This window comes from Canis lupus, chromosome 13, assembly GCF_048164855.1.
Source record: "Canis lupus baileyi chromosome 13, mCanLup2.hap1, whole genome shotgun sequence".
Taxonomy (NCBI): Eukaryota; Metazoa; Chordata; class Mammalia; order Carnivora; family Canidae; genus Canis; species Canis lupus.
This window is the reverse complement of record NC_132850.1, coordinates 42,397,864-42,411,075: the sequence shown is the minus strand read 5'-3', so window position 1 is coordinate 42,411,075 and position 13,212 is coordinate 42,397,864. Positions and strand designations below refer to the sequence as shown.

Below are 13,212 nucleotides of genomic sequence, written 5' to 3'. Positions count from 1 at the left end.
ACATACTAAACGTTAAGAGGATGAAAATATAAACCACTGACTGAGAGAAAATATTTATAAATTATATATCCAATGAAGAGATTCTATTACAAATCTATTTTTTTTAAATTCTTTAAAAAATTCTTAACACTCAATAATAAAAAATGGATAAGAAATTGGGACATTCACCAAAGAAGACATATAGATGGCAGATAAGCACATGAAAAGATTTTTACACCCATTAGTTGTTTGGAAAAATGCAAATTTAAACTACAATGAGATACCACTATTTGCTTCTTAGAATGGCTAAAAGTTTTTTAATTCATCATTCAAAATGTTGGTGAAGTTTTGGAGGAACTAGAACTCTCACAGGCTAGTGGAGAGAAGAAAATGGTGCAACAACTTTGGAAAAGCTTCTTGAAGTGTCAAATGTACAACTACCACATGACGCAGCCATTCCATCCTATGTATATACTCAAGAAAAGCGAAATCATATGTTCATACATGGATTTATACGTGAATGGTCATAACAGATTTATTTATAATAGCCAAAAACTAAAACAACCCAAATTTCCATCCACAGGTGAATGGATAAACAGATTGCAGCATAACCATACAATGGTCGACTCTTCAGCAACTAAGAGAAATGAACTATTGATATGTGGCTGTATCTCAAAATAGTTATGCTGAGTGGAAGAAGCCAGAAAAGAAATTTGTACTCTGTGATTCCATTTATATAAAATTATGAAAAATGCAAACTAATCTGTAGTAACAGAAAACAGCTAGCTCAATAGTTGTCTGGGGACTGGGGTAGATGGGGGTGAAAAAAAGCTTACCAAAGACAACAGGGAACTTATAGCCTGTGATGGATATGTTTACTACTTGGATTATGGCAATGGTTTATGGGTTCATAAGTGTGTCAAAATTTCTCAAATTGTACATTTAAAATTTGTGCAGTTTATTGTTCATCAATTACACTTCGGCATCCACCTAGCCCTTTCAACAGACTCACGCCAGTTGCTGTGTTGACCATAAATAAAAAGGAGGTAGGGTTTCAAAGGTAGGAGCAGAGAGCCACTGGGAAACTACTCCAATAATCTAGGTAAGAGATAGTGGACATGTGGACCAGGGTGGAGACAATGGGGATGGTGAAGAGGGATCCCACTCTGGATATATTTCAAAAGTAGAATCAACAGGGATCCCTGGGTGGCGCAGCAGTTTGGCGCCTGCCTTTGGCCCAGGGCGCAATCCTGGAGACCCAGGATCGAATCCCACGTCGGGCTCCCGGTGCTTGGAGCCTGCTTCTCTCTCTGCCTGTGTCTCTGCCTCTCTCTCTCTCAATCTGTGTGACTATCATAAATAAATAAAAATTAAAAAAAAAAAGTAGAATCAACAGGTTTTCCCAAGGGGTCAGATGGGGCATGTGAGAGGAAGAGGAGTCATCAAGGGTGACTTCACCTGACCAATAATAAGAATGGAGTTTCCATTTCACTGAAATGAGGAAGGCTATGAGTAGAACAGAGGCGGGGATGGGAATCTGGACTTGAGTTTAATCCTTTTAGATTGATGGGCTCCTATATCCTGTTGACATCCCCCCACCGCAGTACATATAAATACCATCAAGTCTTAGATCTAGTTCCCTTAGAGTTTTCTACTTGAAGCTCAATCCTTTCAAAGTAGCCATGGCTGATAGAATGCTCACTGGTGTGCCAAAGATGATACATCATTTGGTTATTGAGTAGTATGTGGGGGTCATGTTTCTACGTTCCTCCAGTAGGTAGCTCACTATTAGAATGAGCCTTTTACCTCATTCTACAAAGATTGCAAGCAATTTCTTGAAATCTGGTCCTATTTCTTACCAGATCCAGTGCCAGTTCCCAAACTCATATTTTAAGAAACTGGCACAGCAATATTTCTGTCATATTCTATTGGTCAAGCAATCACAATCCATAATGACTCAAGGAGAAGGGACACAGACCTCCCACATCTAGAAGGAAGGAAGGTCAGAAACTTGGAGGCCATATTTTAAACCCATTATACCAAGGTGCCACGTAATCACTACAGTTAAATGTTACCTACACACTTTTGTTAGTTTCTATTTAAGGCCTTGCTATCTGATAGAGAGTGAAAGGATCTGTATATTCACCTTCAACCCCAGTATTATGAATAAACCATTCTTTGCGGGTATGTGTGATCTTGGCATCTGATTTGTTTTCATTCCTTACAAATGCAAATGGTAACATTGCATTTTGAAATTGTTCATGATACAATCAACCTAAAAGCTTTCTGCAGACAGGGACTTTATCATGCTACAATGCCCCAAACATAGTACACATTTGTGTCATTGAAAATTGATATATGCCAAGTTGGCCCTAAAATTATCAGATTCTCTTGGTAAATATTTATTGCCTCAGTATTTGGTAATATGATATGAGATAAGTAGAAGCTATGATCTCTTTCTCTACCTCACCATTAGGTGGTAAGCATAGTGAAAGTAAATCTCAGACCAAATTCTGCCACATAGAAATATTTATGACTAGGCAAGCTTCAAAATTGTCATACAAACTATTCCCATGGGCTTGGGGAAGTCCCTGCTTTCTGCTTTTCAGGCACACCAACAAGCTTTACAATAATAGTTGAGTACAAAAATTAGCAAAACTCTAATTAGCTCAGGTGACACAGTGTTGATTAAATAGAGACACAGAATCAAAATTCTAGACGTAAAACATATAATCTAAAGATGTTAGGCTTCTGGGTTTTGTTGGATTCTTCAATTTTGTTCCTTCAAGGACAGAGATGTCTATACAATCTTCTTTTAGCCCAATATGTACTTTGCACACCATCATTCACTTACACCCTAGAAGTTATGTCCAACATCCCTTGCACTTATCACCAAACCCTCTGGTGCAGTTTTAAATAGCAACATTTGAAGTGTTCTGGATCTGGATCCCTGAGTAGACAACTGCAAGGTCACAGTGTGTGTGCTACAGCTGGCTTGTGCTGGCTATGAGTCAATAGTGCACATCTCTTCCCAACACTGCATTCCGTGACCTCACACTGGTTGCTTGCTGAAACTGGCCATGGTGAGAAGAGTTTCAAAACAGAAATCAGCAAGTAATACAAATCAGGACTATCCTTCCCAGAGCTGTGTTGCCAGCACATTACTGTAACTGACCATCCTTATAGTATAAATTAAAGTTAATTTACATCACACCATTTATATTGGAGTATTTGAAAGTAGCTTACTAATAACATAACAAGCAAGTATTAGTTGCTTAAATTAATTATGGCATACAGGTCTTATGTTTAAATAAATGCCTCGGGGAGTGTGTGTGTGTGTATTTTAAGGGATTTGTTTGTCCAATCTAATCAACTCATTATACTCCATAAGTTTTCAGTGACACCACATTTAATAGAATATAAAAATTGAGTAGAATATAAATTGATCAGCAGGGGTAAATTAAATGATAATATAAAAGCTTTTATAAGATTATCTACTCATATTTAAGACTGAAATAAAATATAATGACAGATATTAATCCAATTTTAATTTTATTTTCATTGAAAATTCTGACCTAATCTGAGGCATAGCCCATTTATGTGCAATATGATAGGAGAGACCAGAGTTCAAGTTTCTACTATAACACATACCAACTACATGACTTCAGACAAGTCATTTCTGAGATTCGATGTCCTCATCTGTAAAATGGGATTCACAAAGATGAGATCACCCATTGTGGAAACATTTGTAATTTGTACAATCTGACAAAACTAGTTATATATTTTTAAATATTTATTTATTTATTTATTTATTTATTTATTTATTTATTTACTTGAGAGAGAGAGAGAGCACAAGCAGGGGGACTGGCAGAGGGACAGGGAGAAACAGACTCCCACCCAGCAGGGAGCCTGATGTGGGGGGCTCAAGCCCAGGACTCTGGGATCATGACCTGAGTTGAAGGCAGATGATTAACTGACTGAGCCACCCAGGCACCTCCAAAACTGGTTATTATTGTTACTAAAGTGCCTCACAAAGAGCCAGCTGCTAATGAGGTCAGGAATGCACTGTTCTTTCCATAATGAGAAATAATAAATAAAGCAATAAAATATATTTTTAAAAACTTTTCTCTCTAAAATAAAGCACACTAAGATTAATTTTTCCAGGTTCTCTGAGGTTGCTAACAGAAACGGATGATAAAACTGTCACCGGGCACAAACACTTGGACATACTGAATATCATTATCTTCTTTGGGTGCATAAAGGATGCTCTACTGAGGCTCACTGCCTTCAGAACTGGCTCAGGACACACAGTACATTGTCACAGTTCATTATAGTGTTCCCTAGATCTTCACATTTTTCTTCCCTTTTTGCTTAATATAAAACCTCCTCTCCACTCCATCGCCCCAACATACATATTGAGAGAGGAAAAAAGGAAAAGACCCTGAAATATTTGTTTAAATCCAATCTCCAATTTCATAAACACATCTCTACTATACCATACCTAACAGGTACTGGGGCTTTCTATGTATTATCCCATCTAGCCCTCTTCAAAATATTTGCTTTTTAAAGATAAAAAAAAAAAAAAAAAGCTAACTGAGCTTTAAAGGTGGTATAGTCAGATTTCTAATCCAAGTTCATCTGGACTTGAAGACCATTCTTATTTTCCATCTTTAATAATCCCTCTAGCAAGCTTGCAGATGAATTTTTAGACTCTCAGGAATTAGACAATATTCTTTTTTTTAATAATAAATTTATTTTTTATTGGTGTTCAAACTGCCAACATACAGATTAACACCCAGTGCTCATCCCGTCAAGTGCCCCCCTCAGTGCCCGTCACCCATTCACCCCCCATCCCCTGACGTCCTCCCCTTCCACCACCCCTAGTTCGTTTCCCAGAGTTAGGAGTCTCTCATGTTCTGTCTCCCTTTCTAATATTTCCTACCCATTTCTTCTCCCTTCCCTTCTATTCCCTTTCACTATTATTTATATTCCCCAAATGAATGAGAACATATAATGTTTGTCCTTCTCTGATTGACTTATTTCACTCAGCATAATACCCTCCAGTTCCATCTACATTGAAGCAAATGGTGGGTATTTGTCATTTCTAATGGCTGAGTAATATTCCATTGTATACATAAACCACAGGTTCTTTATCCATTCATCTTTCGATGGACACCGAGACTCCTTCCACAGTTTGGCTATTGTGGACATTGCTGCTATAAACATCGGGGTGCAGGTGTCCCGGCATTTCATTCCATCTGTATCTTTGGGGTAAATCTCCAGCAGTGCAATTGCTGGGTCATAGGGCAGGTCTATTTTTAACTCTTTGAGGAACCTACACACAGTTTTCCAGAGTGGCTGCACCAGTTCACATTCCCACCAACAGTGTAAGAGGGTTCCCTTTTCTCCGCATCCTCTCCAACATTTGTGGTTTCCTGTCTTGTTAATTTCCCCCATTCTCACTGGTGTGAGGTGGTATCTCATTGTGGTTTTGATTTGTATTTCCCTGATGGCAAGTGATGCAGAGCATTTTCTCATGTGCATGTTGGCCATGTCTATGTCTTCCTCTGTGAGATTTCTCTTCATGTCTTTTGCCCATTTCATGATTGGATTGTTTGTTTCTTTGGTGTTGAGTTTAATAAGTTCTTTATACATCTTGGAAACTAGCCCTTTATCTGATATGTCATTTGCAAATATCTTCTCCCATTCTGTAGGTTGTCTTTTAGTTTTGTTGACTGTATCCTTTGCTGTGCAAAAGCTTCTTATCTTGATGAAGTCCCAATAGTTCATTTTTGCTTTTGTTTCTTCTGCCTTCATGGATGTATCTTGCAAGAAGTTACTGTGGCCGAGTTCAAAAGGGGTGTTGCCTGTGTTCTCCTCTAGGATTTGGATGGAATCTTGTCTCACATTTAGATCTTTCATCCATTTTGAGTTTATCTTTGTGTATAGTGCAAGAGAGTGGTCTAGTTTCATTCTTCTGCATGTGGATGTCCAATTTTCCCAGCACCATTTATTGAAGAGACTGTCTTTTTTCCAGTGGATAGTCTTTCCTCCTTTATCGATATTAGTTGACTATAAAGTTCAGGGTCCACTTCTGGATTCTCTACTCTGTTCCAATGATCTATGTGTCTGTTTTTGTGCCAGTACCACAATGTCTTCATGACCACAGCTTTGTAGTACAACCTGAAATCTGGCATTGTGATGCCCCCAGCTGTGGTTTTCTTTTTCAAAATTCCTCTGGCTATTCCACACAAATCTTAAAATAATTTGTTCTAACTCTCTGAAGAAAGTCCATGGTATTTTGATAGGGATTGCATTAAACGTGTAAATTGCCCTGGGTAACATTGAGATTTTCACAATATTCTTAAATGTCTTCTGGGCCATGCAATAGTTTGATAGTTGAATTCCCCATTTTCCATTAGAATAATCAGCACTTGATTTAAAGCTGTATGTCTGACACCTAAAATGGACCCTTGTTAAGAGCATGACTTTCTCTCTCTCTCTCTCTTTTTCAGATTTATTAGCTTGAGAGCGATAACATGCAGTAGGGAGGGGCAGAAGGAGAAGGAGAGAGTCTTAAGCAGACTCCACACTAGCATCGCTTATTCTCAAGACCCTGAGATCACAACCTGAGCCAAAACCAAGAGTTGGATGCTTAACTGACTGTGCCATCCAGGGGCCCCAGGAGCATGGCTTTCTACCCCTGAACTCCTAGTGAGTATCTCAGTACCTGGCAAAGGGGGTGTTTTAATAAATATTTGGTTTTGATGAAAGAATGGTTCCAATGGCTCACATCTATGCCCAAATGAACACTTCCAGTGATAGGGAAGTCACCATTGCCACAGGAAACCATTGCCTTTAAGGTCTCCTCATGTCAAATTACTTGTATGATGTAATAGAAAAAAATAAAAGAAGAAAGAAAGGAAAAAATAAGACATAAAGAAAGGAGATCCCCCAGGAATAGATTTAACTACTTGAAGTAGACTATTTCCAAATGAGATGAATAGCCAGGAAACAGCAAAGACAGACATCCTGCCTTCTTTATGCCTACCGTGAGCAAACTGCATTGACTGTACCAAAGACACATTTTAACAATTAAGGGTAAAACAAGATTCAGGAGAATCCACTGTCATCAGTTAACTTAGTGCTTTGATTCAATGGTCCATTTGCAAAAATAAAGTTAACAATGAAAGACATGAGTCAGGTTTGAAAGAGATGAAAGTAATGTACATATGTCAAAAAATAAGCAAACTTGAAATAAATAAAGATGATTTAAAGTTTAGAATTCTTGGGGATCCCTGGGTGGCTCAGCAGTTTGGTGCCTGCCTTTGGCCCAGGGTGTGATCCTGGGGTCCCAAGATTGAGTCCCAGGTTGGGCTCCCTGCATGGAGCCTGCTTCTCCCTCTGTCTGTATCTTTACTTCTCTCTCTCTCTCTCTCTCTGTGTCTCTCATGAATAAATAAATAAAATCTTTAAAAATAAATAAATAAAGTTTAGAATTCTTAAGATGCCTGGATGGTTCAGTGGTTGAGCATCTGCCTTCGGCTCAGGTTATGATCCCAGGGTCCTGGGATCAGTCCCACATCGGGCTGCCTGCAAGGAGCCTGCTTCTCCCTCTGCCTATGTCTCTGCCTCTCTCTCTCTGTGTCTCTCATGAATAAATAAATAAAATCATTTAAAAAAAGGAATAGAGCTTTTAAAATATAAAGTTTAAAATTCTTAACCACAATGAGATATCACCTCAAAAATAATTTAGAATTCTTTTTTGAATAATATTTCATATTTTAAAGTTTACAGAGTTCAAGGATATGTTCATGGAATGCTCTGATTCTTCAAAAATGCATAAATTGGGAATGCCTCTCAACAGGTGTTCCTATAAAGCATTATAGATAAAATATAATAAGGCATATTAAACATATTTAATGACATAGGTTATTTATAGCATCTTGTTATAAATCAATTTAAAAATTAGGTACCCCACAATACATTCTATTTTGTAAGTGCAGGTTTTCTTTTATAGTATTTTGTAAACTATGATAAAAAGCATTTTTCTCCTCTAACAAAATTACCAAACCAAATAATTTAGACATGTGTTCCAGGTAATAAATTATTATTTTACTAAACTCACTTTGCATTGTGATAAATCTCTAAATATTGCTTTGTATTCTGATACTTCATTGTGTGATTATAAGTAATCTGTTTAACTTCTGGCCTCCTTTAATAGATTTAAATGTATCATTGAACAAATGAAACACAAAAGTCCAGAGAAGGCTAATCACTTTTACGGCATCTCACAGCTGAACCACCATGGAGTCAAGAGCAGCAGGGACTTCTTGAGGTCACACCAGTCTCTCCTGACTTACTTAACAGACTGAACTCTGCTTTTCATCATTTTAATGTCATATATTTAAATTCTTAGTTCATAAGTATAAATTAGAGAAGAGATACCTTTGCCTTTGATACATGTCAGAATGAAGAGAAACTAAGGTGGAAAAGAAACCTATTCTACTTCCTTTCCTGGGTTTCCCTAAAATTCTGAAGAAATATCTCAACTTAATCTTTCCAATTAGAGCAGATGATCTCTTTGTGCCTTCTGTACAAGGCAGTATGTCTGTGAGAATTTATAAGAGCCACTGAGTGAGGCAACTGCCCAGTTGTGAATGCCTAAGACCAGATACACCTAGCGAAGGGACCGAAGAAAACTTTTTTGAGATCAGCACAAAGGCTTCCCAGGACTGCTTCTGTCTCAAAAAAAACCCACTCTTCTTCCTGCCCTGGGTCCTTTACATCTCATTCTTTTTCTAAGACTGTTCTTGCCCACCCTTTTTCACTTGTTTCTTCCCCCTAGATCTTAGGAAACATTTCAGACACCACTTCCTTGGGACAAAATAAAGTCAACTTCTCCTGTTTGTGCTCCTTCTGTAGCTCCAATTACAATTATAGTTAAATTGTTAATTTTGTGACAGTTAATAACTGTCTCCCTCATTAAGTATTGAGCTATAGATTAAAAACCACTCTTGCTTGTTTGCTACTGTATTCCCATCACTGCATAGGGCTTAATATATAGATGGTACTAAATAAGTTCATCTGTTCAACAAATTCTTTTGAGTACTGACTACATTCTAGCCATTGTGCCGGACACTGGAGATATAGTACTAAATCAACCCTCATGATGCTCACATCTAGTAAGGGAGAAACTCAAAAACCAAATACACAAACAACTATTTAAGGAGTGCTGTGGGGGAAACAAATAGGATGCCAAGAAAGAAAATACTAGGGCTTGAGGAAGTGGAGATGAAGCTATCTTGGACATTGGGTTACAGGGTCATAGAAAGCACATTTAGGGTCAACATTCAAGCTGAGACCTGTAATGATAAGAAACCAGCACTGCAAAGTTCTAAAAATGAGTTTCCAAGTAAAGGAAACAGCAAGGACAATGACCATGTAGCAAGATAATTAGGTGTATTCAAGAAACAGAAAGATGTCAGTGTAGCCAGATAGAGTAAGGAAGAAAGTGGTGCAAAATGAAGTTGCAAAATAGGCAAGGTTGGATCATTCAGAGCCTTGCAGGCCACAGTGAGGAGTTAAGATTTCATTCTAAGGGCAATGAGAAGACATTGGGTTTGACATACCTTGATTTAACTTCTGTTTTTAGAATGTGTCTAGACTTAGGTTTTGACTTTGGTTGCTGAGTGGATAATGTAGTCTAAAGAAACAAAAGTGAAAATTGTGAGACCAATTTGCTAGTTTTCATATAAATCCAGGCAAGAGACAATGACAGCCTGGATTACACTATTGACAACAATAATGGAAATAAGTGAATGTATTTCATATCTTTTTTGGAAATAGAGTCAGTAATCATAGTGGTCACTATTGCAATGGAATATGTGGGGTGAAAGGAAGAAAGTAAGGATAACTCCTGGGTTTCTGGATTAACCAGCTAAGTAAACTGCAGGATAATTTACTGAGATGGGTTACAGGTGGAACAGGAACAGGTTGGGGAAACTCAAAAGTTCCATTATGTTAATGTTCAAGTTTGAGACTTCCATTAGTCTCTCCTACTATACATTTGTTGATATATTTGTCAAATCAATAAATGTAGCACTCCTTTCACTTAGGATGCAGAAGCTTCAAAAAATGTCACTATCACCCAATAGTTGACAATCTATACTCATTTTTAAAATCCAAATACCTGTATTATTTAAATTCCAGGTACTGACAGGCTGATAAGGAAAGATTTCTTTGGGCAGAGTATGAGCTGAACAATTCTAGCCTTCCCAAGTCTAGAAGCCTTTTTCCTATTTAATTTTGATTTGAAGTTAATGTGGTTTTCAAAAGGGACACATTCTACTTTCGCATATTTGTTTTAAAAATCTGTGTTTGTATATAAAATGTATATCATTATCATGGCTTTATTTAACAAAATCTTTACCAAGGACTTACCCTGTGCTGTTCCTCTCAGTCCAAGCTACCATCGTTTCCCATAGGAGTGGTTTCTCTATTTAAACTCTCATACCTTCCTAATTCATTCTTCTCACATATGCTAGGGAATATTTTTAAGTTCCAAGATTACCAAGATGTGGACACATTGGCTTCGTGTACCCACACCCCCCAACTGAGCCTTTGAAATATTTTAATGCAAATCCCAGATACCATCATTTCACATCTACATATTTTATATTTCTAAAAAATGGATCTTTTTACATAATTATAAGGCTATTATCCCTCTAACACAATTATCAATAACTCCATGACATAATCTAGTTATCTAGTCCAAATTCAAAATTTCCCACTTGTTTAAGAAATATCTTGTTACTATTGGCTTGTATGAAGCAGAAGACAAACAAGGTCTATAAATTGCCTTGTGTTGTTGTATTTCTACATTACTATTAAGTACTCTCTCCTTTTATTTACTTTTCCATATCATTGACTTGTAGAGGCTGGGTCAGTTGTCTCATGGAATGTCCTAAAACAATGTGGTTTTCTGGATTTGTCTGTTTGTTTTCAATAATCTATACTCTTAAATAATCTACACTGCCTTAGAAAAGAAGAAATAACCTACAAAATAACCATTCTTGAGTTCATCAGTGAGCTGAGGTTGCAACGTAATCAGGTAAACAAAATTACAGAGTAAAAAGGCTGCACAAAACACATGAGACACCCAATGTTTCACCCTGGATGGAACATAAGAGGAAAAGAAGAAAGCCATAGGAAGGGTAAGAAGTACACAACTGAAATTTCTCCACATTCTTAAAAGACAAGTGTGGATTAGTGTAAAAGTGTAGAATCCTCAGAGGCCATAGGCATAAGGGTGTCTGTGCCCACACACCAGCTGTTCTCCACAGGCCTCCACTGGATGTTCACAAGAAAGACTGGGTGCAGATAGGAAACTAGAAAGTCCCCTTGGTAGCACAAATGTGTAGGGCCTGCTAATGTTTGTTTGAAAGTGGAACAGGAATATCTATGAAATCTCATCTCACAATGGGCTCTGCATGAATATAGATGTTGAGCAGCTGCCACTGCCCACAGCCCAGAATCTCCTTGATAGGAAGCAAAATCTTTCTGATCTTCTTGGGGGTAGTAGAAAAAAACTGCTCATATCCCAAATATCACATGAAATAAAATGCATCTGATATAGAGGGAGAGTCAAGAAACCCAGTCATGTCTCTATTCCCAGGGAAAAGTTGGCTGTTTCTGAGGAAGAAGTGCCTAAGAACTTGTTTTCTGACCCTATAGACCCTATACTGCTAACAAAGCAGGGGTCTGCAACTGCCTAGGGAGGAGTAGGAAATTCTTTAAAAGGCAGGCAGAGGAGGAAATGCACTGAGGGGAAGGCAAAGATAGCTTATTTGGCAGAGAAGTGGGAGTGATCAAAAAGCCTGACAAATGAGATTCAGGAGCAAAAGATCTGCCCAAGACTGAGGCTAAAGCTGAAGAAGTAAAAACCCTCAGCCTCAGCATGAGCTTTGCACAGAATAGCAAGCAACAGAAGTCTAAGGCTAGAGGAAAAACTAGAACATGGAGACAAATCCCCTTTGTTGACAAAGGCACTTAGGGATTGCTGAAAGTTGAGGATGGAGAAAGAACATTCAGAAAATCTCTCTATATGCCAGGCCTCACACCGACAATAAGGTAGCAGCAGTCCAACAGTGGACAAATTTGAAGCCTAGAGTTCACTACAGGTGACAACAACACAACAACAATGACAGTAAATTCAAACCCAGCTCATCTACTGACTAGATAGCCTCAATTCTCCAAAGACTAATGACCTAACAGAAAAAGAGGCATATCCAGTTCTGGGCATGAATATTGTTTGGTTCCAGTCTCTAATATTCCTTTAGATATATTACCTGGTATGTAATCAAAATTATGATTAACATAAAAAGCAAGAACAAAATGATCCACCATCAAGAGATAAAACAGACTCTGGATTTGGCCTAGATATTGAAACTAACAGATAGTAACTTTAAAATAATTCATTGTTAAAGGGCCTAGTAGAAAAAGTGTAATGCACGAATGGATGGGAAAATTAAACAGAGAGATGTATTCACTTCCTGGTGGTGTTGTGAAAAATTACCACAAATTTGGTGACTTAAAATGAGAGAAAATTGATCTTCCACAGTTCTGGAGGCCTAAAATTTGAAATCAAGGGTATCAGCAGGAAAACATTTCCTTTGGAGGCTCCAGAAGAGAATTCTTCCTTGCTTCTTCTTCTAGCTTCTGATGGCCATAGATATTCTTTGGCCTCTTTCACTTAGGGCCACATCACTCCAATCTCTGCCTCCATCTTCATGTTGTCTTCTCCTTTGTGTATCTGTGTCTTCTTCCATCTCTTATAAATATATTTATTACTGAATTTAAGACCTGCTCATATAATCCAGGATAATCTCATCTCAAGAACCTCAGTTTAAGTACATAAGACAAATAAGATAATATTCACAGATTCCAGGGATTTGGATATGCACATATCATTTAGGAGTCACCATTCAACCCACTAAAAATATAAATAAAAGGAAAAAAAAAAGGTGTTCTGGTTATCAGAATAATGAACCTCCCCCAAAGATGTCTACATCCTCATCCCCTAAACCTGTAAATATGTTACCTTACATGTCAAAAGAGACTTTGCAGATGTGATTAAGTTAAGCATCATGAGACAGGGCTATTATCCTGGATAATCCAGATAGGCCCAATGTAATGACAAGGGTTCTTCTAAGTGAAAGAGGGAGTCAGGAC

The 13,212-nt window shown here is 37.7% G+C and overlaps 1 long non-coding RNA gene across 13 annotated transcripts in view; it reads right to left on the bottom strand.

The window, feature by feature from the left end:
* LOC140602986 (uncharacterized) overlaps positions 1 to 13,212 on the bottom strand; it is a 118,819-nt gene that overhangs the window by 70,467 nt on the left and 35,140 nt on the right. For 2 of the 13 annotated variants that reach the window (XR_012006009.1, XR_012006007.1), the window contains one exon: positions 9,612 to 9,685. The exons of the other annotated variants lie outside the window; for them this stretch is intronic. This is a non-coding gene — a long non-coding RNA (uncharacterized lncRNA). The remainder of the gene's footprint in view (positions 1 to 9,611; positions 9,686 to 13,212) is intronic. 13 annotated transcript variants of the gene reach the window in all.